The 24,537-nt window shown below is 48.6% G+C and overlaps 1 protein-coding gene across 3 annotated transcripts in view; it reads left to right on the top strand.

Annotated features, from left to right (window-relative positions):
- ATP2B2 (ATPase plasma membrane Ca2+ transporting 2) overlaps nucleotides 1–24,537 on the top strand; it is a 351,715-nt gene that overhangs the window by 53,346 nt on the left and 273,832 nt on the right. For 2 of the 3 annotated variants that reach the window (XM_067755445.1, XM_067755444.1), the window contains exon 2: nucleotides 23,047–23,091. The exons of the other annotated variant lie outside the window; for it this stretch is intronic. The gene's annotated coding sequence lies outside the window, so the exon portion shown is untranslated. The remainder of the gene's footprint in view (nucleotides 1–23,046; nucleotides 23,092–24,537) is intronic. 3 annotated transcript variants of the gene reach the window in all.

The following is a 24,537-nucleotide window of genomic DNA, read 5'->3' as shown; positions in this document are numbered from 1 at the left end:
GAGAGAGGGAGAGGGAGAGAAGGGACAATTGCCATCCTTGGTGTAGACCAAAGGTCACCAAGTGTCAAGTTAAGGGCCAGATCTGGCCCCTGGACATGTTCCATTTGATCCACAGAGCATTACAACAAAACAAAGTTTAGTTATTTTAAAATGGGGGAGTTACCTTGAATTTTGATTTCCACCTTCTCATTAATAAAAATTGGAAGATCAGAGAACATGGGCCTTCATATGTGCTGGGCCACTCTGAGCTGGGCTGAGAATGAGTGATCTGTGACATGAGACTCGAGGCTCTCCATCTGCTGCTGTCTTCACCCATCCCTCCTCACTCGTCACCTGCTTGGTCCCTGGAGGGCCTGAGTTTACAATCCCTGGTCAATACGCTGCCCGTAGTCAGCTAGTCCAAGGTGAGATTCGTTTTCTCGGCTGCGGCATTCCTCTTTGACTCTGTTGAGCAAACTGTTGTCTACAAAAGTGATACTGCCCCATCGTCCACCTGTACCCCTCCCGTAGTGGACCTTGCTCCATGTCTGTGTGTTTCCTTCTGTTGCCACTCACCCTAGGGGTTCCCTAATCCTCCTGGCCTTGGGCCACAGGCGCGCGCGCGCGCGCGCGCGCGCGCGCACACACACACACACACACACACACACACACACACACACACACACACACACACACACACACACACACACACACACACACACACACACACCCCGCCCGCTCCGCCACTGTTGGTCATTCTCCTCCAGATCAAAGATCAATGTGTTGCAGGCACAGGGCCAGGCCATGTGCTATCAGAGACACCCCTCTGGTCAATACTTCCAAGTTCATTTGGTCATCCAGAGACTATGAATCCCTCTGTTGTTCTGAAACCTGGTCCTCCTTTCCCCACCGTTTCCTCAAAAGCATAGGAGACACCAAGCGCCTGCCCTGCTCTCGTTCCTCTAGCCAGAGAGCCCTGGGTGAGAAGGCAGGAGGCAGGAGTGTGCTAGACAGGGATCGAGTGTGTTAGACGGTATACTGGACTTGTAGACAGAAAAGTCTCAGTGTGGGTCCTGACTCTTAGTTACTGAGTGTGTGGCCTTGGGCAAATCTCTTCACCTCTCTGAGCTTCAATTTCTTCATCCGTGAAATGGAGTTTATAACAGTAACCCCTACAGTGGCTGCTGACTAGTGGATGTCTTGTCCAAAGAGGTGATTGATGGTGCAAGACCTTCCCCGTGGCCTTCGCTGACCTGCGAGCAGGATGAGGACCGCTCTTCACCCTAGAAGATGTATATCTGGGCCAGAAAATGCTGCTTCTCTGTCTTCGTTTGTTCCTAAGCAAGCGTCAGTGACAAATACCAGTCAGGAAGTCTCTGTCCTGGCCTCTGGTCCCATAGCAGCCCCTTCACTCATCCTTTCCATCTGCAGGTTGATAGGAGGATGCGAAGTCTGGGTTTCCACCCAGCCGCCCAGTCAGCACAGCTTCCCATCTGTGAAACGGGTGTGCAGCACTTCCCCGGCACTCCCTTTGTGTTAGTTGACGCGGAATTTGAGCAGCTATCTCTGAGCACTGCCAGCGTGTCTCCTAGGGAGGTGTGGAGAGAACGAGGGTGCAGGACTTAACACTGGTTTTAGAAAACTCCCATCTTGAGTTGAATGGCCAGTGTGGCCGGCAGGTGTGATGATTAGCATGTTACATACTTAGAACCCTAAGATCCTTTCCAGCTCTGAGATTCTGAAATTCTTGCGTCCCCTATTACCATGGCCTGTATTAGTACCCTGTCTTGTATCATTATTAGTACCCTGTCTTGTATCATTATTTGATCATTCTGATTGAAAATTGTACAAATTCAGTCCCAACTGTTGTAAATTTTTAAAAAAGAAGTATATAGGTTATCAATACTAAACGAGTATAGCTTCAGGCAAAGCTGGATCCAGAGACACCATCTGTTGCCGCTCGTTTGTCTGCATCCACCTGTCTGCTCTGATTTCTTCTGCACCTCCTCATGATGTTTAAAGATGGACCCCAGTAGCTCCAAGCTTATGTCTCACCAGCTCAGAGACCCCAGAAAGAAAGCCAGTGCCTTTTGCTCAGCAGCTCCAGCACAAGTCCTGGAATTAGGTTCTGTTGAGCCTCGTCAACCAAGCTTGGGTCACGTGCCCACTCCTAACCCATCACCATGGCCAGGGGCATGTGACGACCTGATTCGCTGGGCCTGGTGCCTCACTGGCAGGAGAGGTGTCAGGCTCCCCAGAACCTCAGGGCATATTGAGAGGTTGGACTTGACGACTCCGAAGCCATTTTGAGGTCTGATGTTTGAAACTTCTGCAGTTCTCACTTGTTCACTTCATCAGCAGCAGAGCCCTGTGGTTAAGAGCTAGACCACCTAGATTCAAGTGCTGGCTGTACCACTTTCTGGCTATGTGAACTTGAGCAAGTTACTCAACCTTCCTGAGCTGCAATTTTCTCATCTGGAAAATGACAACAATAATCATGTGTACCTTGGAGGCATGCTGTGAAGATTAAATGAGTTAATCCTGGCAGAGCCCTTAGAACAGGTTCTGGCAAATAGTCAATTCTCTGTGCGTGTGCTTGGTGCCGGGGATTCCAAGATAAACCAACCAGACTTGCTTCCTACACTTAGCGAGTGCATGGTCTGGGGGCAGGCTGGGGTTCTTTTAATCAACACATTTGGAACGAGGACATAATGTTAGAAATCAATTGAGCAGGTGATTATAATGCAAACTGATAAGCGTGAGACCCCCGGAGGGTTACTTAATGAGAGTTTCCAGAACCGAAGGATAAGCAGGAGTTACCTGGGTGAATTTGGAAGTGGGAAGAGTGTACCTGGCAGACGGAACAGCAAATACAGAAGCCAGGAGACAAGACTGAGCGTGCTGCCTCGAAGAGGCAGAGAAGTTGAGCGTGGCTAGAGGCTGGCGTTTGAGGTTGAGGTTGGGAGATGGGGGTGAGGGTAGCAGGCAGAGCATCTACAGCGAGGCTGGAGAGGGCACTGGACGACAGATTGCCCTCCCAGGGTCTTGGAAGCTCTTGTAGGAATCTGGGCTTCAGCTTAAGGGCTGTGCAGATGCCCTGAAGAAATTTTTATTTTGTTTAGTTTTTTAAATTGTTTTATTTTTAACAGCTCTTTTGAGGTATAATTGATGTATGACAAACTGTACACATTTAAAGGGTACAATTTGATAAGTTTGTGATATGTGTACACCAGTGAAGCCATCACCACCAGCAAGAACGAACATCTCTATCACCCCCCGAAAGTTTCCTTGTATCCCTTTGTAACAGCCTCCCTCCTGCCACTTCCAGATGCCCCAGCCCTAGTCAACGACTGATCCGCTTCCTGTCACCATAAATTATTAATGTGCATTTTCTAGAAGTTTATATGGGACAATGGAATCCTATAATTTGTACTTTTTTTTTTAGCCTGGCTTCATTCACTCAACACAATTATTTTAACAATCCTCGACATTGTAGCATATATTAATACTTCATTTCCTTTTATTCCAGTGGAGTGATAGTCCGTGGTAGGGAATATATCACAGTTTGTTATCTGTATACCTACAGATAGGCAACTGAGTCTCTTCCTCTTTGGGAATATTACAGATAATCCTGTTATGACCATTCATGTAAAAATCTTGGTGTGGACATACATATTTTCATCTCTCCTGAGTAAATACTTAAGGGTGGAATGGCTAGATCATATCATAGGTACAATAACAAACTTTTAAAGAAACTGCTGAGCTGTTTTCCAAAGCTGTCTTAACCATTTTACGCTCCCCTGCCAACAGTTCGTGAGAGCTCCAGTTACATCACATCCTCAGCAACACTTGCTGTTGCCAGTCCTTTGCTTCAGTTCTTCTAACACTTGGGTAGTGGTGCTCATTGTGGTTTTAATTTGCATGTCCCTCATGACTAATGATGTTGAGCATCTTTCCACATATTTACTTGCCAAGTGTATATCTTCTTTGGTAAAGTGTCTGTTAAAACCTTTCTCTCATTTTGTATTGGGTTGTTTGTTTTCTTATTATTTAGTTTTGAGAGTTCTTTATATCTTCTGGATATGTGTCCTTGATCAGATATACGGTTTGCAAATATTTTCTCTGAGTCTGTGACTTGACTTTTCATTTTCTTAGCAGTGTCTTTCAGAGAGCAGAAGCTCTAAGTTCTGACAAGGTCCAAGAATCAATTCATTCTTTTATGAATGGTGCTTTTGGTGGTGTATCTAAGAAATATTTCCCTAGATCTTTGCCTGAGATTGTAAAAGTGTTCTCCTGTTTCTGTCCCTTGTTCGACAGTTATGAAGAGAGGGAATTGATATCTCCAACTATGATTGTAAATTTGACTATTTCTCCTTGCATTTGCAACAGTTTTTGCTTAGTGTATTTTAAGCTCTCTTAAACATTTAGGATTGCTAAATTGAGTTTAAACATTTAGGATTGCTGTGTCCTCTTGATCAATTGAATCCCTTATCATTGTGAAGTGACCTTCTTTATCCCTGCTTATAGTCTTGGCTCTGAAATCCACTTTGTCTGATATTAATACGGCCACTCCAGCTTTTGATTAGTTAGTAGGGTGTATCTTTTCCATAGTTTTGCTTTTAACATATTTGTGTCTTTATGTTGAAGTGCATTTCTTGTAGGCAGCATAGAGTTGTGTCTTGCTTTTTAATCCAATTTGACAATCTCTGCCTTTTAATTGGGGGACCTTAGACCACTTACATTTCTTGAGATCATAGATATGGTTAGCATTAAATCTCTCATCTTGTTGTTTGTCCCTTCTGTGTCCTTTTTCTCCCTCTTTTCCTGCTGTCTTTTGGATTGATTGAATATCCTTATGATTCTATTTAATTTCCTTTGTGATTATACTAGCTCTAATTCTTTGTTTTGTTACTTTAGTGATGTCTTTAGTGTTTATAGAACAGATCTTTAACTTATCGGTCTGTCTTCAAGTGTATCACATCACATGGAATATGTCTTAGTATATTTCCATTCCCCCCACACCGGACCTTTCTACTATTATTGTCATACACTTTACTTTTGTGTATCCAGTTGACCCTTGAACAACACAGCTTTGACTTCGTGGGTCCACTTATAAGTGGATTTTTTTCAATAAATATGCTCTACAGGACTACATGATCCGTGGTTGGTTGCCTGAATCTGTGAATGCAGAACTGTGGATATGGAGGGCCAACTATAAAATTATACATGGATTTTTTTACTTCATGGGGTCGGCACCCCTAACCCTCACCTTGTTCAAGGGTCAAATGTATTATAAACACCACACTACCTTATTTTTGTTTAAACAGTCCATATCTTTTTTAAGGGTTTGTATAAATTTTAATATCTTACATATTTGCCTATGTAGTTACCGTTTCCAACGCTCTTCATTCCTTGTGAAGATCTGTAGTCCCATCTGGTGTCATTTTCCTTCTGTCTGAAAGACTTCCTTTAACATTTCTTAGAGTATGACTGCTGGTGATGAATTCTTTTAGGTTTTGTGTGTCTGAAAATGTCTTTATTTTGCCATTGTTTTCAAAAGATATTTTTGGCAGTAGATTTACACTTCTTTCTTTTTTCCTTAGATACCATATATATGTGTTAGCATGTGGTATTTGTTTTTCTCTTTCTGACTTACTTCACTCTGTATGACAGACTCTAGGTGCATCCACCTCACTACAAATAACTCAATTTCGTTTCTTTTTATGGCTGAGTAATATTCCACTGTATATATGTGCCACATCTTCTTTATCCATTCATCCGATGATGGACACTTAGGTTGCTTCCATGTCCTGGCTATTGTAAATAGAGCTGCAGTGAACATTTTGATACATGACTCTTTCTGAATTATGGTTTTCTCAGGGTATATGCCCAGTAGTGGGATTGCTGGGCCGTATGGTAGTTCTATTTGTAGTTTTTTAAGGAACCTCCATACTGTTCTCCATAGTGGCTGAACCAATTCACATTCCCACCAGCAGTGCAAGAGTGTTCCCTTTTCTCCACACCCTCTCCAGCATTTATTGTTTCTAGATTTTTTGATGATGGCCATTCTGACTGGTGTGAGATGATATCTCATTGTAGTTTTGATTTGCATTTCTCTAATGATTAATGATGTAGAGCATTCTTTCATGTGATGTTGGCAATCTGTATATCTTCTTTGGAGAAATGTCTATTTAGGTCTTCTGCCCATTTTTGGATTAGGTTGTTTGTTTTTCTGTTATTGAGCTGCATGAGCTGCTTGTAAATTTTGGAGATTAGTCCTTTGTCAGTTGCTTCATTTGCAAATATTTTCTCCCATTCTGAGGGTTGTCTTTTGGTCTTGTTTATGGTTTCCTTTGCTGTGCAAAAGCCTTTAAGTTTCATTAGGTCCCATTTGTTTATTTTTGTTTTTATTTCCATTTCTCTAGGAGGTAGGTCAAATAGGATCTTGCTGTGATTGATATCATAGAGTGTTCTGCCTATGTTTTCCTCTAAGAGTTTGATAGTGTCTGGCCTTACACTTAGGTCTTTAATCCATTTTGTGTTTATTTTTGTGTATGGTGTTAGGGAGTGTTCTAATTTCATACTTTTACATGTACCTGTCCAGTTTTCCCAGCACCACTTATTGAAGAGGCTGTCTTTTCTCCGCTGTATATTCTTGCCTCCTTTATCAAGCATAGGGTGACCATATGTGCATGAGTTTATCTCTGGGCTTTCTATCCTGTTCCATTGATCTATATTTCTGTTTTTGTGCCAGTACCATACTGTCTTGATTACTGTAGCTTTGTAGTATAGTCTGAAGTCAGGGAGCCTGATTCCTCCAGCTCCATTTTTCTTTCTCAAGATTGCTTTGGCCATTCGGGGTCTTTTGTGTTTCTATACAAATTGTGAAACTTTTTGTTCTAGTTCTGTGAAAAATGCCATTGGTAGTTTGATAGGGATTGCATGGAATCTGTAGATTGCTTTGGGTAGTAGAGTCATTTTCACAATGTTGATTCTTCCAATCCAAGAACATGGTATATCTCTCCATCTATTTGTATCATCTTTAATTTCTTTCATCAGTGTCTTATGGTTTTCTGCATACAGGTCTTTTGTCTCCTTAGGTAGGTTTATTCCTAGATATTTTATTCATTTTGTTTCAATGGTAAATGGGAGTGTTTTCTTAACTTCACTTTCAGATTTTTCATCATTAGTGTATAAGAATGCCAGAGATTTCTGTGCATTAATTTTGTATCCTGCTACTTTACCAAATTCATTGATTAGCTCTAGTAGTTTTCTGGTAGCATCTTTAGGATTCTCTATGTATAGTATCATGTCATCTGCAAACAGTGACAGCTTTACTTCTTCTTTTCCTATTTGGATTCCTTTTATTTCTTTTTCTTCTCTGATTGCTGTGGCTAAAACTTCCAAAACTATGTTGAATAAGAGTGGTGAGAGTGGGCAACCTTGCCTTGTTCCTGATCTTTGTGGAAATGGTTTCAGTTTTTCACCATTGAGGATGATGTTGGCTGTATGTTTGTCATATATGGCCTTTATTATATTGAGGAAAGTTCCCTCTATGCCTACTTTCTGCAGGGTTTTTATCATAAATGGGTATTGAATTTTGTCGAAAGCTTTCTCTGCATCTATTGAGATGATCATATGGTTTTTCTCCTTCAATTTGTTAATATGGTGTATCACGTGGATTGATTTGCATATGTTGAAGAATCCTTGCATTCCTGGAATAAAACCCACTTGATCATGGTGTATGATCCTTTTAATGTGCTGTTGTATTCTGTTTGCTGGTATTTTGTTGAGGATTTTTGCATCTATGTTCATCAGTGATATTGGCCTGTAGTTTTCTTTCTTTGTGACATCTTTGTACACTTCTTTTCTTTCCATATTTTAAAGCTGTTACCCCGCTATCTTCTCACTTGCATTGTTTCCAGTGAGAAGTCTGTCGTCATTATCTTTGTTTCTTTGTATATTATGCATCTATTTCTTTATGGCTACTTTTAAGATTTTCTCTTTATCACATGTTTTGAGAAATTTGATTTTGAAGATCCTTGATACAGTTTTCTTTAGGTTCCTTTCGGCTTCCTGAGTGGGTGTGTTTATAGTTTTCATCCAATGTTGTAAAATTTTCAGCCGTTGTTTCTTCAAATACTTTTCTGCATTTTCTCCCCTTTCTCCTCTCCTTTGAGGACTCTAGCACAAATATTAAGCAACTTAAAGTTGTCCCACAGTTCACTGATGCTCTATTCTGTTGTTTCTTCTCTCTAATCATTGTGTTTCCTTTTAGTTTCTATTGCTGTCTTCAAGTGCATTAATCTTTCCTTCCACACTGTCTAATCTACTGTTGGTCTCATCCAGTGTCTTTTTCATTACACACATTGTAGTTTTCATCTCTAGACATTAGATCTGTCTTTTCTATATCTTCCTTATCTCTACTTACCTTTTTGAATATATGGAATTCAGTTATAATAACATTGCATCCCTATCTGCTCATTCTAATGTATAGATCAGTTCTGGGTCACTTTTGATTACTTTATCTTCTCATTATGATTGTAATTTCCAGCTTCTTTGCATACCTGATAATTTTTTAATGGGTTCCAGACACTGCGTGTTACCTTGTTGGGTGCTAGATGTTTTTGTATCCCTATCAATATACTTGAGCTTTGTCTGAGAGGCAGTTAAGCTACTTGGAAGCAATTTGATCCTTTTGGGTCTTGCTTTGAGTATTTCTCTCATGGAACCAGAGCAGTGCTCAGTTTGGAGCTATTTGTTGCCCCCTTCTGAGTACTTGACTTAGTGTCCCATGAATCCTGAGCATTGCCAGTCTGGCTGGTGGCTATGGGCACTATTCCCAGCCCTACCTGAGTGTCAGGGCTTGTTCTCTGTAGTCCTTTTGGGTGGTTCTTCCCCTGGCCTTCGGTAGTTTCCTCATACACAGGCCAGATCGGTACTCAGCTGCGTACTGCAGGGTTCCCTCTGCGATCTCCAGATCTCTCTGCACTGCTCTTGTCTCTCCAGTGTCCAGTCCTGGACCCTCAGCTCCATCTTCTCAATGCAAGGAGTCCACTAGTTTCCACCTGGGTTCCCCCTGCTGAGCCATGGCCTGGAAACTTCTCAAGTCAGTAAGCTGGGGCAGTCACTGGGCTCACTTCTTATTTCTCATCTTTCGGTTACCACTGTCCCTCATTGTCTGATGTCCAGTTGCAAACAAATTATTGTTTTGTACGTTTTGCCCACTTTTCAGTCTTTGCAGGCTTGAGGGTAAGCTGGTCTCTGTTACTCCATCCTAGCTGGAAGTGAAAGTCCCCTGAGCAGTTTAAATCAGGGAAGAAATGGACCGTCTTCACCTTTTAGAACAATCCCTGTTTCTAGAAGTTCTTTCTAATCTGCGTGGGGCCATAGGCAACCAGGTCCCTCGGCCTGAGTGAGCTCATTTTTCCAGCCTCCTCCAACTCAGAAAGGTGGTGTGGGCATGAAGCCAGACCTTCAGGACCGGCCCTGTGCATCTCCTGGGAAGTGGCCCAGCCTCCCCCGCTGTCACCTCACGTTCCTGTCTGTGGGTCCCTGGCTCTCAGAGGCAGGGAGCATTTGGGTGAGCGAAGCAGCTCATCACTGATGCCAGGAGAACACTCAGGGGCCACAGGAAGAGACACTTGCCTTTACATTACAACAGCACTTCTGCATCGGGCTTGCCCACATCCTGCCCCTGTAGGGTCAGCAGACCGAGGATTTTATCCCCTTCTTAGAGGCTGAAGTTGTGGGAGGTCATCCAGTTGCTAAGTGGCATGGTTTGTATCTCTGGACACTTGTGCAAGTTTTGGGACCCAAGGCTTCAATTTGGGTGGCCCTGAGGGGTCCTTTGCCCCTGCCCATGTCCCAGGAGGCCCAGCAGGAAAGCCTGGGAGTGAGCGTCAGAGCCACCGACACAGCCTCTCTCGCCGCAGGAATCTCTTTGAGCTGAGGCCAGGAAGCACTCAGTGAAACACCCCCCAGGGGACCATTTTCAGAGGGTGGTCTTGCCTGGTCAGTGCAAAGCCAGCAGGGATTGACGAGGATGACCGAGAAGGTGCCATCCTTGTCAGGGAAGAGCAGGGCTTTGTGGGAGGATGCCCTTGGCTGCTGTGTTGTCGCTGTGTGCAAAGTGCTACCTAGGAGGAGCCAGTGGAATTTTCCACCAAGGCCAAATCATGGCAGACTGTGCTGGACAGCAGCGTCTGATTCCTGTCTGTCCCTGCGTCCCAAGTGCTCAGAACACTGGAGAGGGTGGGGGAAAGGGATGGGGTGGGCTTCCGAGTCTCCAGACATGGGAAGAAATGGCACAGGGGTAGGATGGAGAAACTTCACCACCGTACATACCTAAGAGCCAGGAAGTCGCATTGCCTGGTGTCCTCAGGGTGTCATTGGTGGAGGGAGGGGCACTGCACGTGGATTTTAGAGCTGCTTCCTGATTACTTGACCTGCAACACTCCTAACCCCTGAGACTCTGACTCAGAGCCTCCAAACTGGGGGGTCTTCGGGCTAATCCTGTGGATACATGTTTAATTCTGTGTACGTTGCGTTATCCCACCTGCTGTTTTAAACTGGAATTAGCTGCCCAAATCCCCAAACTGAGAGATGTTGTGGAAAAACCTGAGTTTCCAACTCCTTTTGAAAATTTTAGAAGCTCGGGCAACTGTGAGCTGAGCGGTGGCCACTCTGCAAGCCCCCACAGTCCCCAGCACTCCGTATTGCCTCCCACACAGCAGGGCCACTGGGAACTCACCAGTTCCTGTGGATGGACACTCACCTGGTGATCCTGTGGATGTTGGAAGGCCCGTCCTCTGTCAGGTACGGCCTGCCCCCTCTAGTATCCACGGAAGGGTCCCTGAAGCCACACTTAAGGGGTCATCTCCCTTTCCTCGAGCTGAGTAACATGCTGCCGTGTCTCCCTGGCACCCAGCTCAGACCTGTGAGCCCTGACTCCCTATGTGATGGGGCTTCCCTAGCAAACCTGTCCCTCGAGAAAGTTCTGTGAAGCTCAGTCCTAGAAAGAGTGGAGCAATTTGCATGTTGGCAGAGGGCAGAGCCTCACGCCAAAGGCTCCTGCAGGGGGCCTGGCAGAGCTGGCCCATCCTCTTTAGAGGCGAAAAGAGAAACCCAGGAGAAGGGCAGGGACCCCTCCATGACAGGTGTCCCTCTGTCGCAGGGTAGAGCTCAAGGCCAGGCTCTCCCACTTCGTTCAGGGCTCGTTCCACCGTCAACTTCGTCTCAGAAGTCTGCTTCATCAAAAAATTGTGATGCACCTGCCACGTGCTGGGCCCTGGGGTAACCAGGGCAAGGAGGCGAGGTCCCTGTTCCCACAGGTCCTCAGAACAATGACAGCTAACATGGAGGGACACTCTTGAAACCAGTAACTGTTAATGCTTACAGGACCCACAGAGGATACTGACTGCATGGGTGGCAAACTCAGATGTCCCCAGGGCCAGACTGATGCCAGGTTGCAGGAAGGTGGGGGGAGGTGGGTATAAGCAGCGAGGAATAGTGGGACTTAGAGGGACTTTGGTGCCTCTAAGGGAACAGTCACACTCATGCCATCCAATAGTTCACCTTGTGGGAAGGTGAGATCCAGGAGCCAGATATTCCCATTTTCAAGAAAATCCAGAAATCTGCACTTTTATATGTAAGTTTCCTAATTTTTAAACCTGTCTCCATGCCAACAACAAAAAATCGTCTCCAGACTGGATACAGCCTCTGGCCACTTCCCACTGCTCATGAGACATAGAGAAGGAAAGGCTTTTCCTGAGGTCATACAGCAAGATAGTGACCGAGCCAGGCCTCAAACCCGAGCCTCCTGATCCAGGCGAGGGACCTCATGGGCCTGCTTCACATGAACTTCAAAGTCCCTTCTCTCTTCTGGATATGGGACAATATTTTAGCTTTGGGCACAAACCACTCAGGGTGAGAAATACAGCCCTCCTGAAACTTCTATAACAAACAGATTGGGAAATTGCCATCAAGTCATGTTAATTCTTCTGCCACCTTCTGAATTTTAATCCTGACGTTGTATTTGACGTGGAGCCGCTTTTGCTCCTTCCTGCCAGAATGCAGGGGACCCCATGCCTCTTGTTAAAGGAGGCAGGGCCTGTTTTGCATGGGGCGTATGGAGCCCGGAGTTCTCTTCTGGGGGCAGGAGTGGGGTCCACTCTGCATGGTCTGTCCCACTGTGTCCACAGCAGCCCCTTGGCAACGACCTTCTCTCCCAAAGCCTGGGCCTCCAGGAGCCTGTCTCAGTTAGCAGGAGCTTAGGCACCGCTGATCAGATGGGAGGCACAGGTCTTTTTGCTGGATTTGAAACCTGGCTCTGCCACTTACCAGTTATGTGACCTCGGGCAAGTCACTTCACCTCTCTGAGCCCCAGGAGTCTTCATCTATAAAACGGGTTCAGTACTATTTGCACGCAGAGTTGTCGTGTAACTCTGTTCCTACCTGAAGTTGCTATAGGTAGGAAAGATGGACTTACCACGTGGCTGTTAATAGTAGTGTTAATTAGAGCATGTAAACATGGAGTTCAACTGAATTAGAAAATTGATTTGGCAAATGCTTTCCCCTTCTGATTTACACCTAGGTTAATTTTGTTTAATTTTAATAAACATTTACATGGCACTTACGAAGTGGCAAACTCTATGCTAAGCACTTTGCAGATATTGACTCATTTAATCCTTGCAGCCACTCTCTGTGGCAGATCCTCCTTTAGAGATTTCCAGATAAGGAAACTGAGACACAGAGAGAATCAGTAACTTGCTCCAGGACGCGCAGCTGGCAGGTGGCAGCGCTGGGCTGCAAAACCGATCCACATGGGATAGGGTCAGTGCGCACAGCTATGTACTTCCCCTTTTCTGCTTCTGAAACACAAGTTCCAGTTTGGAATGGACCAACTCAGAGGAAGAAGCCGTCCTTTCTCTACATGAGGAAGCGATTGAAAGACAGTGCCTTGGGAGACAAAAGACATGGGATCAAATCCCCGCTCTGCCTCCTGCCTGGCTGTGTGACATCGGGCAAAGGATTCCCCTCCCCTGAGCCTCGCTTTCCTCGTCTCTCCACTGGGCTAATACCACCACCTACCTCTCAGTCAGAGGAAAGTGGAGTCAGCCATGGATGTGAAAGTGCTTTAGAAAGTCTCAAATGCAGGATTTGGCATTTGGGGGAGTTAAATAGTCAGGATCATAAAGCTGGTTTTCACTAAAAAGTGTCCAGCCCTTAAGCATTGCCCTCCCTTTTCTATGAGGATCCCATGAAACTGTCAGGCGAAGAGCTGTGCCTGCCCCCCACCATGGCGAGTGGTCATCCTGTCCTGGGGGCGGGCCGTGTCTCTTAGGCCTGTCCTCTGGCCCTGCCTGGACTCTTTGCTCCAGGATTTGGGTGTGTTGACAATCCAGCAGTAAGAGGCTCAGCCCTCCCTCAACGCCAAGCATCGATACCCATGTGGGTCGTAAGAGGATTTCTGCCTTTGTGTTGCTTGGCAATATTTTGTTTAAATGAATTTCTGCCAGGGATTAATATAGTTTGTGAGCTGAACTGCTTACTTGGCAGGAAGGCGGAAATGAATCAGGGTTTTAAGAAACCTGATGTAAAGACAGTTTTTAGAATGAGGGCATGCAGATGAAGCTTAGGGGTGCGGTTAACATCCCTGCTGGGCCACTCCCCCGCTCTGGGACCCTCCACCTGCAGCCAGAGCTCGCCATCTCCTCTGCAAAATAACCGTCACAGGGTGGTGAGGGTGCATGATGCCTGGCAGGCAGCGCGCACTCTGCAGATGAAGGGTCAGCCCTGGGAGAGCGGGCTCTGCGCCCCCAGCACCCCGAGGGCCCGGCGTTGGGGGATCCTCATGCTTCTCAGATTCCGTGTTACTCATTAAATCTGCCTCCTGACTCAATTTTAGTTGTAACCCTCAAATCAGTACTCACGGTGCTTTTGCAGTCATTTGCAGATATGTGCAAAGCGGTGAAAACTTTGAGTCACCCGACGTGAAGGTTCCCAGCTGAGGTTGAACAGGGTGTCGCTCTGCTTTCTTGTTTCAGCTCTCGTGTGTCAACAAGTGTGCTTCCTGGTGGTCTACTTGGTGCCACGTTTTTCACGTTTTTGCACTTTTTGTTGGTGATTTGGCTGTTTTCAATGGCCCCCACGCACGGTGCTGAAGTGCTGTCTAGTGTTCCTAAGCCAGGAAGGCTGTGATGCGTCTTATGAAGAAAATACGTGTGTCCGGTGAGCATTGTTCAGGCGTGAGTTCACTGTTAAGGAATCAACAGTGGATACTAAATAAGGTGTCTTTATACAGAAACACACATAAAACAAGGTTATGTATGGATCAGCTGATGAAAATGTTGTCAGTTGAGGCTCACAGGAAGCTATCCCTGTATTTCCGCTAGGACCACTGTTTCAGTATTCGCTAACTCGATGTTTGTCGAGATTTTATAGAACGTAACTACCACTAATAATAAGAATCAACTGTATAGCAATAGTTATTATCATCATTATGGTTTTTATTCTCCAAAAGGGAGTCAGGGAAGAGGTTGGATTTGGAGTTCTCCCACCTTGACGGCGGTTGTGAGGATCAGGTGTGATAAAGGCTGTGAAGGGTGGTTGTAAACTGTAAAGTCTGTGGATAAGCATTACGTTAACTATCACATGGACATCCCGCTCCAGGGGAGCCATCCCGCACTGAGGACTCCGGGGAGGGCCTGCCTTGTTCCTCGGGGCTGAGATTGAGCTTTAGGGCCTTTAAGAGACCTCGCTGAAATGGGACAGGGGATGTCCTGGTGCCTCACAGGCACCACCTCCCTGTATATTAGTCATTTGCCGACGCTTGGATGAGGGCTGTTCCTGGCTGATGTCCATTCTGTGGCCACCAACCAGCCTGGGCCACCTCGCCTGGACAGAGGCATGGCTGCCCTACTGCTCCTAGCGTCCCCTCTGGGTTCCGTACATCCATTCTCCACATCACAGTAACTGGACTCCTCACCCTTCCACTTTCTGCCCTTTAATAGCTTCCCATTTTTCCCAGGAAAAATCCCAAAGCCCTGCCCATGGCCCACGAGTCGCTGGGCGCTCAGGCTCTTGCCTACGTCTCCAGCTTCATTTGATACCACGCTGCCTCTTGCTGTCTGCTCCAGCCCCACTGGCTTCCTCCCAGATTCTTGAATACATTGTGTCCCTCCTACCACTCTGCACTTGCGAAACCTCTCTCCCTACTCCCATTACCCACTCCCCACCTCCAACACCTTTACCTGTTCACAGCCTGCACACCCTTCAGGTCTCAGCTGAAGTCACTTCCCTGATGACCCTTGCTTGCCCCAAGACAAAGGGATCCCCGTGACGTAGCCTCCGCTCCACCCCACTTTCCCCTTTATAGAACCTGTCTCAGGGACAGTTCACATTCATTGGAGTGACCATTTTGTAAATGACCATCTCCCCATCTCTTCCCCGAGACTTTAAACTCCACGAGGTTAGACACTAGGGCTGCCTTAGTAAACCACTGAGGCCCCAGAGCAGAGCAGAGGGCCTGGCATGTCTAGGTGCTCAGCAAACACTTAGCATTTGAGCAAACAGCCATCCCCATGCAGCCCACTGGGGAAGCGGAGCCCAGCCATGCACACGGATTATCTTCTTTGACTCACAACCGCGCAGTGAAGTGGCGAGCTAATAGGTGCCCCACGTTGGAAGAAGATGATGATGAGGCGCAGAGAGACTGGCCTAAGGTCACACAGCTAAGAAGGGGCAGGGGCCGGATTTGCACCCAGGCCTGGCTGACCCAGGGGCCTGTGCTCTGAGCCTCTCCGTCCCGCCCCTCCCTTGTCTTCCCACCTTTGGTTTGTCCACACCCTGTGCATGACAGTTTTATATGTGAAGGGATGCATCATTTAGGGGACGCAGGACTTGACTCCATGTCACCAGCCTTTCTGATGTTTTCTCCTTTATATACGCTGGTGCCAAAGGCACAGCAAGATGGAGCCCATGGCTGATCTGTTCTTGGGGCTCTTGCTTGGCTGGCTGCCCTCAGCACATCACTTTGCAGAAAGGTGCTCACCTCTTAGAAAAGCCGAGTCTGACTGAAGGATTCAGTGCCTACTGGCAGCATCGGACATGCTTGGAGGGGCTTTGGCCTCTGATAGGCCTTGGGCGGGGGGGTGGGGGTTGGTCCTAGGAGGCTGAGATAGCGGGACTCATTTGACTTGCCTCCCACCCCCCATTTTATGCATGAGAAAAACGAGTGCCAGGAAAGGGAGAGAATTCATCCAAGGTCATAGAGTAAGTTTCAAAAGCCAAATGAGAAGCTGAGGCCCTGGGCTCCCTGAGCAGTGTCACTCACTTTTGTCTCGAGGTCTCACTGGTGAAATGGGGACAGGGGAAGGTTCTTTGTCTCTCCCAGTCTGTCATGGTATCTGAAATTTCACCATGAATTCTTTTGTCTTAGAGAAATTTCTGCTAGTTCTCTAACAGAATGAAAATACCCTTAGATGGGTGAAGTTGGGAGGGAGAGCTTAAGTCATCAGCCACATAATTTATTCATTAATGTCTCCGTCCATCCCCTTCTTTCTCCTTCTGCATCTTCTTCTATCCACTTACCTGTCTCTCCAACCATCCATCCGCCCACCCATCCATCCATCCATCTACCCATCCATCCCCGCCATCCATTCCTTTCACCAGATTCTTACTGAACACCAATTCTGTGACTGGCTCTGTGGCATAGAGAGATGAATATGGCTCAGGTCCGGCCTCTGCAGAGCCCCCAGTACCCTGGAGGCAGCAGGTTTCCCCTGCACCGTGAGGACCACACTGGGGGAGCTTCACAACCTGGCTTCACAGAGAAGAGATGGCCCAACAGAAAGACCCTGACCCTGAGTTCTTCATCCCGACTCTTGCTATCAACCAGCTGTGTGTGCTCGGGGAAGATCCCTCCCCTCTGGACTCCGTGTACGCATCTGGGATGTGGGCAGGTTGGGCTAGATGAGAGTTGCCCAGATTCCAGTCATTGTCATACCTCCTCCTCACCTGTAGATGAGGTCACCTGTCCTGAAAAGTACTTTGTGTTTCTATTCAAATGAGCTCACTTTTTAAAAAATCAAAATGAAACTTATTGCTACCATAAATGGAAAAAAAATGGTAACAGCAGTTATGAATAGAAAGTAACCATAAAAACACTAAAAAAAAAAAAAAAAAAAAGGCAAACTGCTGGTTAAATTGAGGTGGACATTGCTTCCCACCAGTGGAGCCCTGCTGTCCTGGCTCTGTCCTGGCCACTCTCTCCTGCACCCTTTGGATGTGCCCCGGGCCTGGCCCCTCCTGAGAACTCACACCTCCTCTGCAAGGTCAGGAAGCCATGAGCCGGATTCTGTAACTCAAACCGGGTGGTATCTGCTTCAAATCCTGATGGCGGAGAGAAACCAATATGGAAATCTGAAGCCGTGCCATCCGCTAGCTCCACGGCGTCAGGTGCTGCCCGTCCCTCGGAGAGGACCCTGACCCGTTCTAATCTTACCTTCAGCCACCAGACTCCTCCACTCCGTCTCCACCCCCCCACCCTTGACCCAGGGCCCCCAAAGCCCATGACCCTGTAGGGCCCCCAGGGCATGGCCTTCCAGAATCTCCCTGTGGCCTTAGCAGGTCTGATCAGAGAAAAATGTCTCTTGGATACTCCAAGGCCTGAAATGCCCCCACTCTTCTTGCCCCTGGAAGGCAGGCAGCCTGGGGGAGCCAGGAGACCTGGCTTTGGGGTGCGCTGTGCTCTGACGGCTCCCTGTGCCGCCCCACCTCTGAAGTTCAGGGGGCTGTGGTGCCCTGAACTGACTTCAAGGGTATTATTTACTCGAAAAAATGTTCCATTTTGGATTCAGATTTCAGAAGGATATTTGAAATGCTGAACCTACTGCCAGCTCTTTTGAGGACACAGAAAAGCCCACTTTCTCCTCTGGCATTGGCTCCCGCCTGGGGCACTGGGGGGAGGGTTATCTTCGTAGCACCCAGCCCCCATACCCAGATCTGAATAGCCAAGCCAGGAAAACCCAGAAGGGGAAAAAAATGTTAAAAACAGAGCACTGGGCTTTGGATTAGAAAGTGCTTTTTCTCTCTATTTAATAGTTATGTTCTCTCCTACAGGTCTTGTCGTTCATTCATTCGTTCATTCCACCAGGCTGGTGTTCAACTGACAAGCACCTGTAGGTTATTTATAGCTTGAGTCCCTCTTGGTACATGCCCCGTGTAAAATATTTTAAACATCATCCCTAAACATATTTATTGAGCACACACTATGTACGTATGTGTTTCAGCCTCTGAGTTTGTCAAGCCCTTGGACACACCAGTGTCCAGACACGGTCCATCCCTCAAGAGCTTATGGTCCATTGTGGGAAGAGACACACCCACCATTGCAGGGCAAGGATGGCTGTGATGGAGATCCAGACACGGCACCTGCCATGGGAGCTGGAGGAGGGCACCCTCCCATCTTGGTCAGAAATGCAGCAGAGACGTTTTGGAAAAATTACCCAGAGGGTGAAATTCCACACCCCAGACTCTTATTGAATCCCCTTATTGACAGAGCAGGAAGGTACCTGAGAGATCTTTGAGGCCAGCATTCCCAAAGTGGGTTCTGAGGAATGCTAGTTTTGTGGGTGTTAATAGACATTACTCCCCCAAAAAAGTTTGAAAGTGAAGTTAGTTCGGGAAATGCTGGGTCCAGCAAAACTAAGCCGGTTTCTATGTTGCAGGACTTATCAGAGCCTGATGTGTTCATTGCTTTGTGAAATCTACAAGGGCGGCAGGGGCTTCAGCATGAACCATGGCCCCCTCTAAGCAGCCTCTCACAAGTCTAGTGCTTCCCAGAGCTTATTCAGGGGGATTCTAATTTAGTGCATCCCCCGGGCACAGATAGGGCAGCTGTGGCGCAGAGAGTGGCTGGCACTTGGTCAACATCTCACAGGAAGCAGGGGGCCGAGCTGGGGCTAGAACCCAGGGCTCCACCCCTGCTAGCAGGCTGTTTAGGGCATGTGGTTTGGGCTTTGGCTGCTAGTGCCACGTGAGAAGCATGGAATCCACATGGGCTGAAGCAATCCTGGGAAGATTCCTGGAAGAAAGTCTGGGGCCCCTGGGAGCCAATGATTCGTGACTTTATTGGCTAAACAGTGGTATTACTGAGAAGCAGTCCTCACTGTAACCTCATCGATGCCCAATTTGCTGAAAGGGGACTTCAGGATGGGGAAGGCCTCCCACCAGCGATTAGTCCCTGAACTCACAAAGGATGGAGGTACCTGGAGGTGTATTTTCCGGGTCCCTTCTTCAGGGGAACCTCCCCTGATTGCCACCTCTAAATCAAAATGATCGTCCACACCCCAAGTTCTCATTCCGGGTGTTTTGTAGTGTCGTTTTACCCTTACTTCATCTTCCTTGTGAGTTTTGTTCTTAGCCAGTGTGAGATCCCCACTAGTTTATAAGTAATTTGCAAGCAGAGCTGGTGGTTCCTTCTTCCTTGTTATGGTTAATGTTTATCAAGAACTCACTGTATGCCGGGCACAGCCCTCCATGTTTTCCCTGCATCCTCTCAGTTTCTCTTCATCACTGCCCTCTCCAGTGGCTATTTCTATTCCCATTTTATGGAGGAGAAAACTGAGGCACAGGAGGTTGAAGTGACTTGCTCGAGAACATGGGCCAGTAAAGATGAAGTGAAGATTTGAACTCAGGCCTTCATTTCTCTTTATGGGCTGACTTGTGAAATCGGATGGAGTTGAGTTGTGGATAATCCCACAGGCTTCCTGCTCTCCTGGATCAGTGACCTGAAGCCCGGGGGTTGGGGCCCCCACCCAGGGACCGTGCTCCAAGCTCAGCCCTGTCTCGGCTGGTTCACCGTTAGAGGATCCAGGGAGCGAGGTGCATCACCTGCAGTTTAGAAGGGCAAGAGCTGTTGACTGACAGCTGGCAAGGCCTTCAGCTTCCCACACCCCCTACCCCTGTGCCTGGCCTTGCCCCAGGCCTTCTGGAGACCTAGTCTCACTCACCCTCATGTCACTTCAGAACTTTCCATGCCGGGGGTCTGGCGGTTTTCCCGCCAATCACCCCTCATCTTAGCCTTTCACCTTCATTTACGGACAGAAAAACGTGGACGCAGGGTTCATAGCTGTTGTCAGTGTGGATAAAATGTTAACAGTGGCGACACCCAAGCACCACCCTCCCTGCAGTGCTGGCTGGGCCAGGGGCCGGGGTCTCCTTTCTTCCATAATTAAAAATTTGCCAGCGAGGACAGATTGCTCATCAGGCTTTCATCCCAGCAGTCCCTGTTGGAGAAGACAGGGCACCGCCGATGAGGCAGGCCTGGCTGTCCACAGCCTGGGCCCTTGCCACCGTGTGTGTGAGTTCAGGGCCTCAGGTGAGGAGCAGGTGGGCCCAGCTGAGCCTGGGGAGGCCCCTTGAACATCATGGAAGGGTACTGGGCGTGACAGGTGGCCGATTCTGCTTTCTGCCTCGTACAGGCTGAAATGTCAGGGAGAGGCCCGCAGAGGGTCAGAAAATGAGTGTGTGGAAACTAGTTAGGAGTCATCTAAATAACCCATAGCTAGTCCTGTCCGGTTAAAACTATGGGATATATACACTGGAAAGTTGCTAAGGGAGCAGCTCTTAAATGTTCTCACAGCAAAAAAGAAATGGTAATTATGTGATGTGATGCAGGTATTAGCTAACGCTACAGTGATCATCACTTTGCAATATATAAGCATATCACATGACACATACACCTTACACTCACATAATGTTATATGTCAATTATGTTTCAGTAAAGCTGATACATATACCCTCCACATTCTAACCAAGTGGGAAGAGTTCATTAAAAACTCCCAAAACAGGGCTTCCCTGGTGGCGCAGTGGTTGAGGGTCCGCCTGCCGGTGCAGGGGACACGGGTTCGTGCCCCGGTCCGGGAGAATCCCACATGCCGCGGAGCGGCTAGGCCCGTGAGCCATGGCCGCTGAGCCTGCGCGTCCGGAGCCTGTGCTCTGCGATGGGAGAGGCCACAACAGTGAGAGGCCCGCGTACCGCAAAAAAAAAAAAAAAAAAAAATACACACAAAAACTCCCAAAACAACAAGACGCTTCATGGGCTAGTGTGTGTGAGGACCTAAGCACGGGGCCAGTTTGGAGAAAACATCCTCGTTGGCAGTGCTCGTTATCATTATTGTCCATCCATGTTGTTGCCCCTGCTACAGAACTCACTTGCCGTGCTGGTCTAAGGCGTGCTGGGTAACTCCTCTGGGACTCACCTTCCTTATCTGTAGCATCACTACAGTACCTGCCTCACAGATTTGGGATGAAGACAGGATGAACCAGGACCCCTTGATGTTGGTGCTTATTAGTAAAACCATTATTGAGAAAACTGAACCTGACACCAGTCTCCTGACTCAGCCGGGTCCTCGTGTGTCCCAGGCCAGGAGGCAGGGACAGCCTGGCAGGCCAACAGGACAGCGGCTCTGCCACTTTCTGGCTGTGTCTGCGGTGCAAGCCTCCCCCACTTCTCCTGGCCTCAGTTTGCCCATCTGCATAGAGCAGGTGCCAGAGCAGGTGATCTCCCGGGTCACTTCCAGCTCTGGGTTCCACGAAACCCTGCACCTGGCTGCCTCTTGTCAGGCCTCTGTTCTTACTAGCTGGCCGCTTTCTCCGTGACTGCTCTATGTCAGCCTCGTGCCTGTGGATTCCCCGTAGCTCTGCTCCCAGACCTCTGTGAACCCTGTGCTGGGCTGTCTTCTGGGAAGGGGACAGCCCGGCTCCGTAGTGAGAGGAATTTGACTGGTGTCCAGTGGAAGAGAATAGGTGCGGGTGGCGAGGTGAGCTCAGGGCCCCACGGATGGGGCTCCAGGTGCTGGGGGAGAGGGGGTAGCTGTAGGATGGGGCAGAAGACTCAGGCTGAGGCCAGGTGAGCAGAACAGAGAGGCTTTGGAAGGTTGCGGGCCAGCTAATAGTGGTTGGAGTGGAACCGAGCTTCTGACACCTTGAAGGACCTGGTCGGCCTTGGCTTACGGCCTGAGGGGTGTGGATCCAGTGGGTGAACGGGGCACGGGAGGCAGGGCCACTGCCCTGGATACCTGCCATTCACCCCTGGAGACCCACTGTCTGCCCTTCTCCACCCCGCCCTGTGCCGGGAGGGGACCTGTAGGGCTGCATCCGTTCAGTCCCTCCCCCTCCAGTTTCCTGTTGGCTTTGGCCAATGGGGAGCCCTGGCAAGCTGTAGAGTGAGGGGTGGGGGAGATGTTGGGGTATTTAGTCTCCCAGCTGTCCCTCTCAGGGTCACCTTGGGCTGGCTGCATGCCTTGCCCACAGGTGACAACTCCTATCAGGAGTCTTCCCATGCAGCCCACCGAGTGCCTGGGTCTGGAAACTATTTCTTCCTCCCACCCCCTTCCAGATTAGGGATGGTAGCAACAGGACCGCCACTTTGGCTCTCGCTGGGGAACTGCACCACTCCTCACATCTTTGTCAAGAGGTCCTTTATTAAACCCTCAGAACACTACCTGATTCAGCCCCCCAGAGCTGCAGAGCAGAGATACTGGAAAGGGACCCCGGAGAGGGGGTGGCAGGGCCCCTGACCCAAACTTTGCCTGGAGTCTGACTTAATCTTCTCACCCTTGATTATTCCAAGGGACGGGCCTGGCGTTCTCTCCCTGGAATTCTCAGTTTGTGTATCTGGAGCAGAGAAGGGATGGGTGAGGGAGGGAGCCTGGCAGGGCCGAGATGGGGAGCAGCCTGGGCTGTGCAGGTCGCACAGTCAGATGCCCGAGCAGCGCTGCTCACTCCAGCGCCCACGGGGGCAGATGGGTGGGATTGGGGAGCATCTGTGGGCCTAGAGGGACAGCCCCACGCAGCTCCAGCCCATGACTGTCCAATCTGCACGTGGCCCAGAGATGCAGCTCTCCCCGGAGGGGTCAGAAAGCCGGCTTTTAAGTATGCAATCCCTCGGTTTCTAAATACTGGGATCAGTTCAAATATTAAATTTTAAACAGCCAGATCCGCATCCCTGGCCACCAGGAAATACAAGCCCCTCTGACAGGCGTTTCTGATCTCTGCTTATAGGTTTCTCACACCTGGAAAGCAGACTGAGAGCAGCCCAGGAGACAGGTGAGTGTGAGACCAAGACCCCTGGTTCACCTGGGGGGCTCAGAATCCCCACGTACACTGCAGCGCCGTCAATGGCCCTGATTAGGAAACACCTGGTTTGCAAATCACCGCTCCGTACAGTCAACTATCCCCACCTACACTTCAGCACTGTCGACCTCCCCTCCCCACCCCGACTGCCCGGACTGCCCCAGCCTCCCTAACGCCTTCCTGACACCAAGGCTCTGGGCCGCTGCTCCCCAAACCCTGTGGACCTGTGAGTAGCCGGGGAGGAAAAGGAAGCAAGAAACAGATGTAAAACGGAGGTTTGGACACATTTGCTGCAGGTGTGATCTTCTCCCTTCCCTGTCCCCACAGAGCCTGTATGTTGCCACTTTACCTTGCTGAAATATTCCACTGAAACAGAGGTGTGCTTGGGTTAGTCAATGTCTTTGTTCTTTTCTTTCTTTCTTTCTTTCTTTTTTTGGATGCATTGGGTCTTCATTGCTGCGCGCCGGCTTTCTCTAGCTGCGGCGAGAACTAGTTGGGGCTACTCTTCGTTGCAGTGCACGGGCTTCTCGTTGTGGTCGCTTCTCTTCGTTGCAGAGCACAGGCTCTAGGCGCGCGGGCTCAGTAGTTGTGGCGTGTGGGCTCTGGAGTGTAGGCTCAGTAGTTGTGGCGCAGAGGCTTAGTTGCACCACAGCATGTGGGATCTTCCCAGACCAGGGCTCAAACCTGTGTCCCCTGCGTTGGCAGACGGATTCTTAACCACTGCGCCACCAGGGAAGTCCCAGCCAATGTCCTTTTGAGATAAAGAGCAATGTTCCCGGGTGGGTTACATGGCTATCATTTCAGTCATTCACGCTTGAGTATCTTTTAATGCTGTCAGATTATTTTTCAATTTGTGTCTGACGGAGGTCAACCACACCGAGGGGTATTATTGACTTGGGGACTTGAGAAGGGGGAGCCCTGTGCGGAGGGCCCTGCCTAAGCCTGGGTGGGGCCTGGGACGGAACGAGGGCCTGGGAGCCCACAGAGGACTGTCCCAGAGCTTCATGACTGTTTGTCCATCCGTTTACAAACATTCAGAGACACAGCCCCTTTGCCTGGGGGACTGCCTGGGAGTTCTGCCAACGGCCCTGGGCTGCCGCTTCCCTAGCAACCTCGGAGAAATCGGAGAAATCGGAGAATCAGAGAAACTGTCCTTTCATGGGGTGCAAGTGTGGGGAGCTGGCTCTGTGCCTGGGTGGAATCAGCAGTCACTCCAGAGTGTTTGATAGGAGAGAGGCTTCTCCACCCAACACCCACTCCCTGCCACCATCTGCGTCACTCCTTGGGAAAGGATGAGGTAGCTCTGAAAGCTTCTGTCCAGATGTCATCTGTAGGTTAGTTACAAGAGAATGGGCAATTTGGGTTTTCGGCGTTTCCTGAGTTTTACGTAATAAGCCTGTGTTGCTTGCATTGTTTTTT

The sequence above is a fragment of the Pseudorca crassidens genome, chromosome 10 (assembly GCF_039906515.1).
Source record: "Pseudorca crassidens isolate mPseCra1 chromosome 10, mPseCra1.hap1, whole genome shotgun sequence".
NCBI lineage: Eukaryota > Metazoa > Chordata > Mammalia > Artiodactyla > Delphinidae > Pseudorca > Pseudorca crassidens.
Note: the sequence above shows the minus strand (reverse complement) of the source record. Positions and strands in the feature narration are given on the sequence as shown.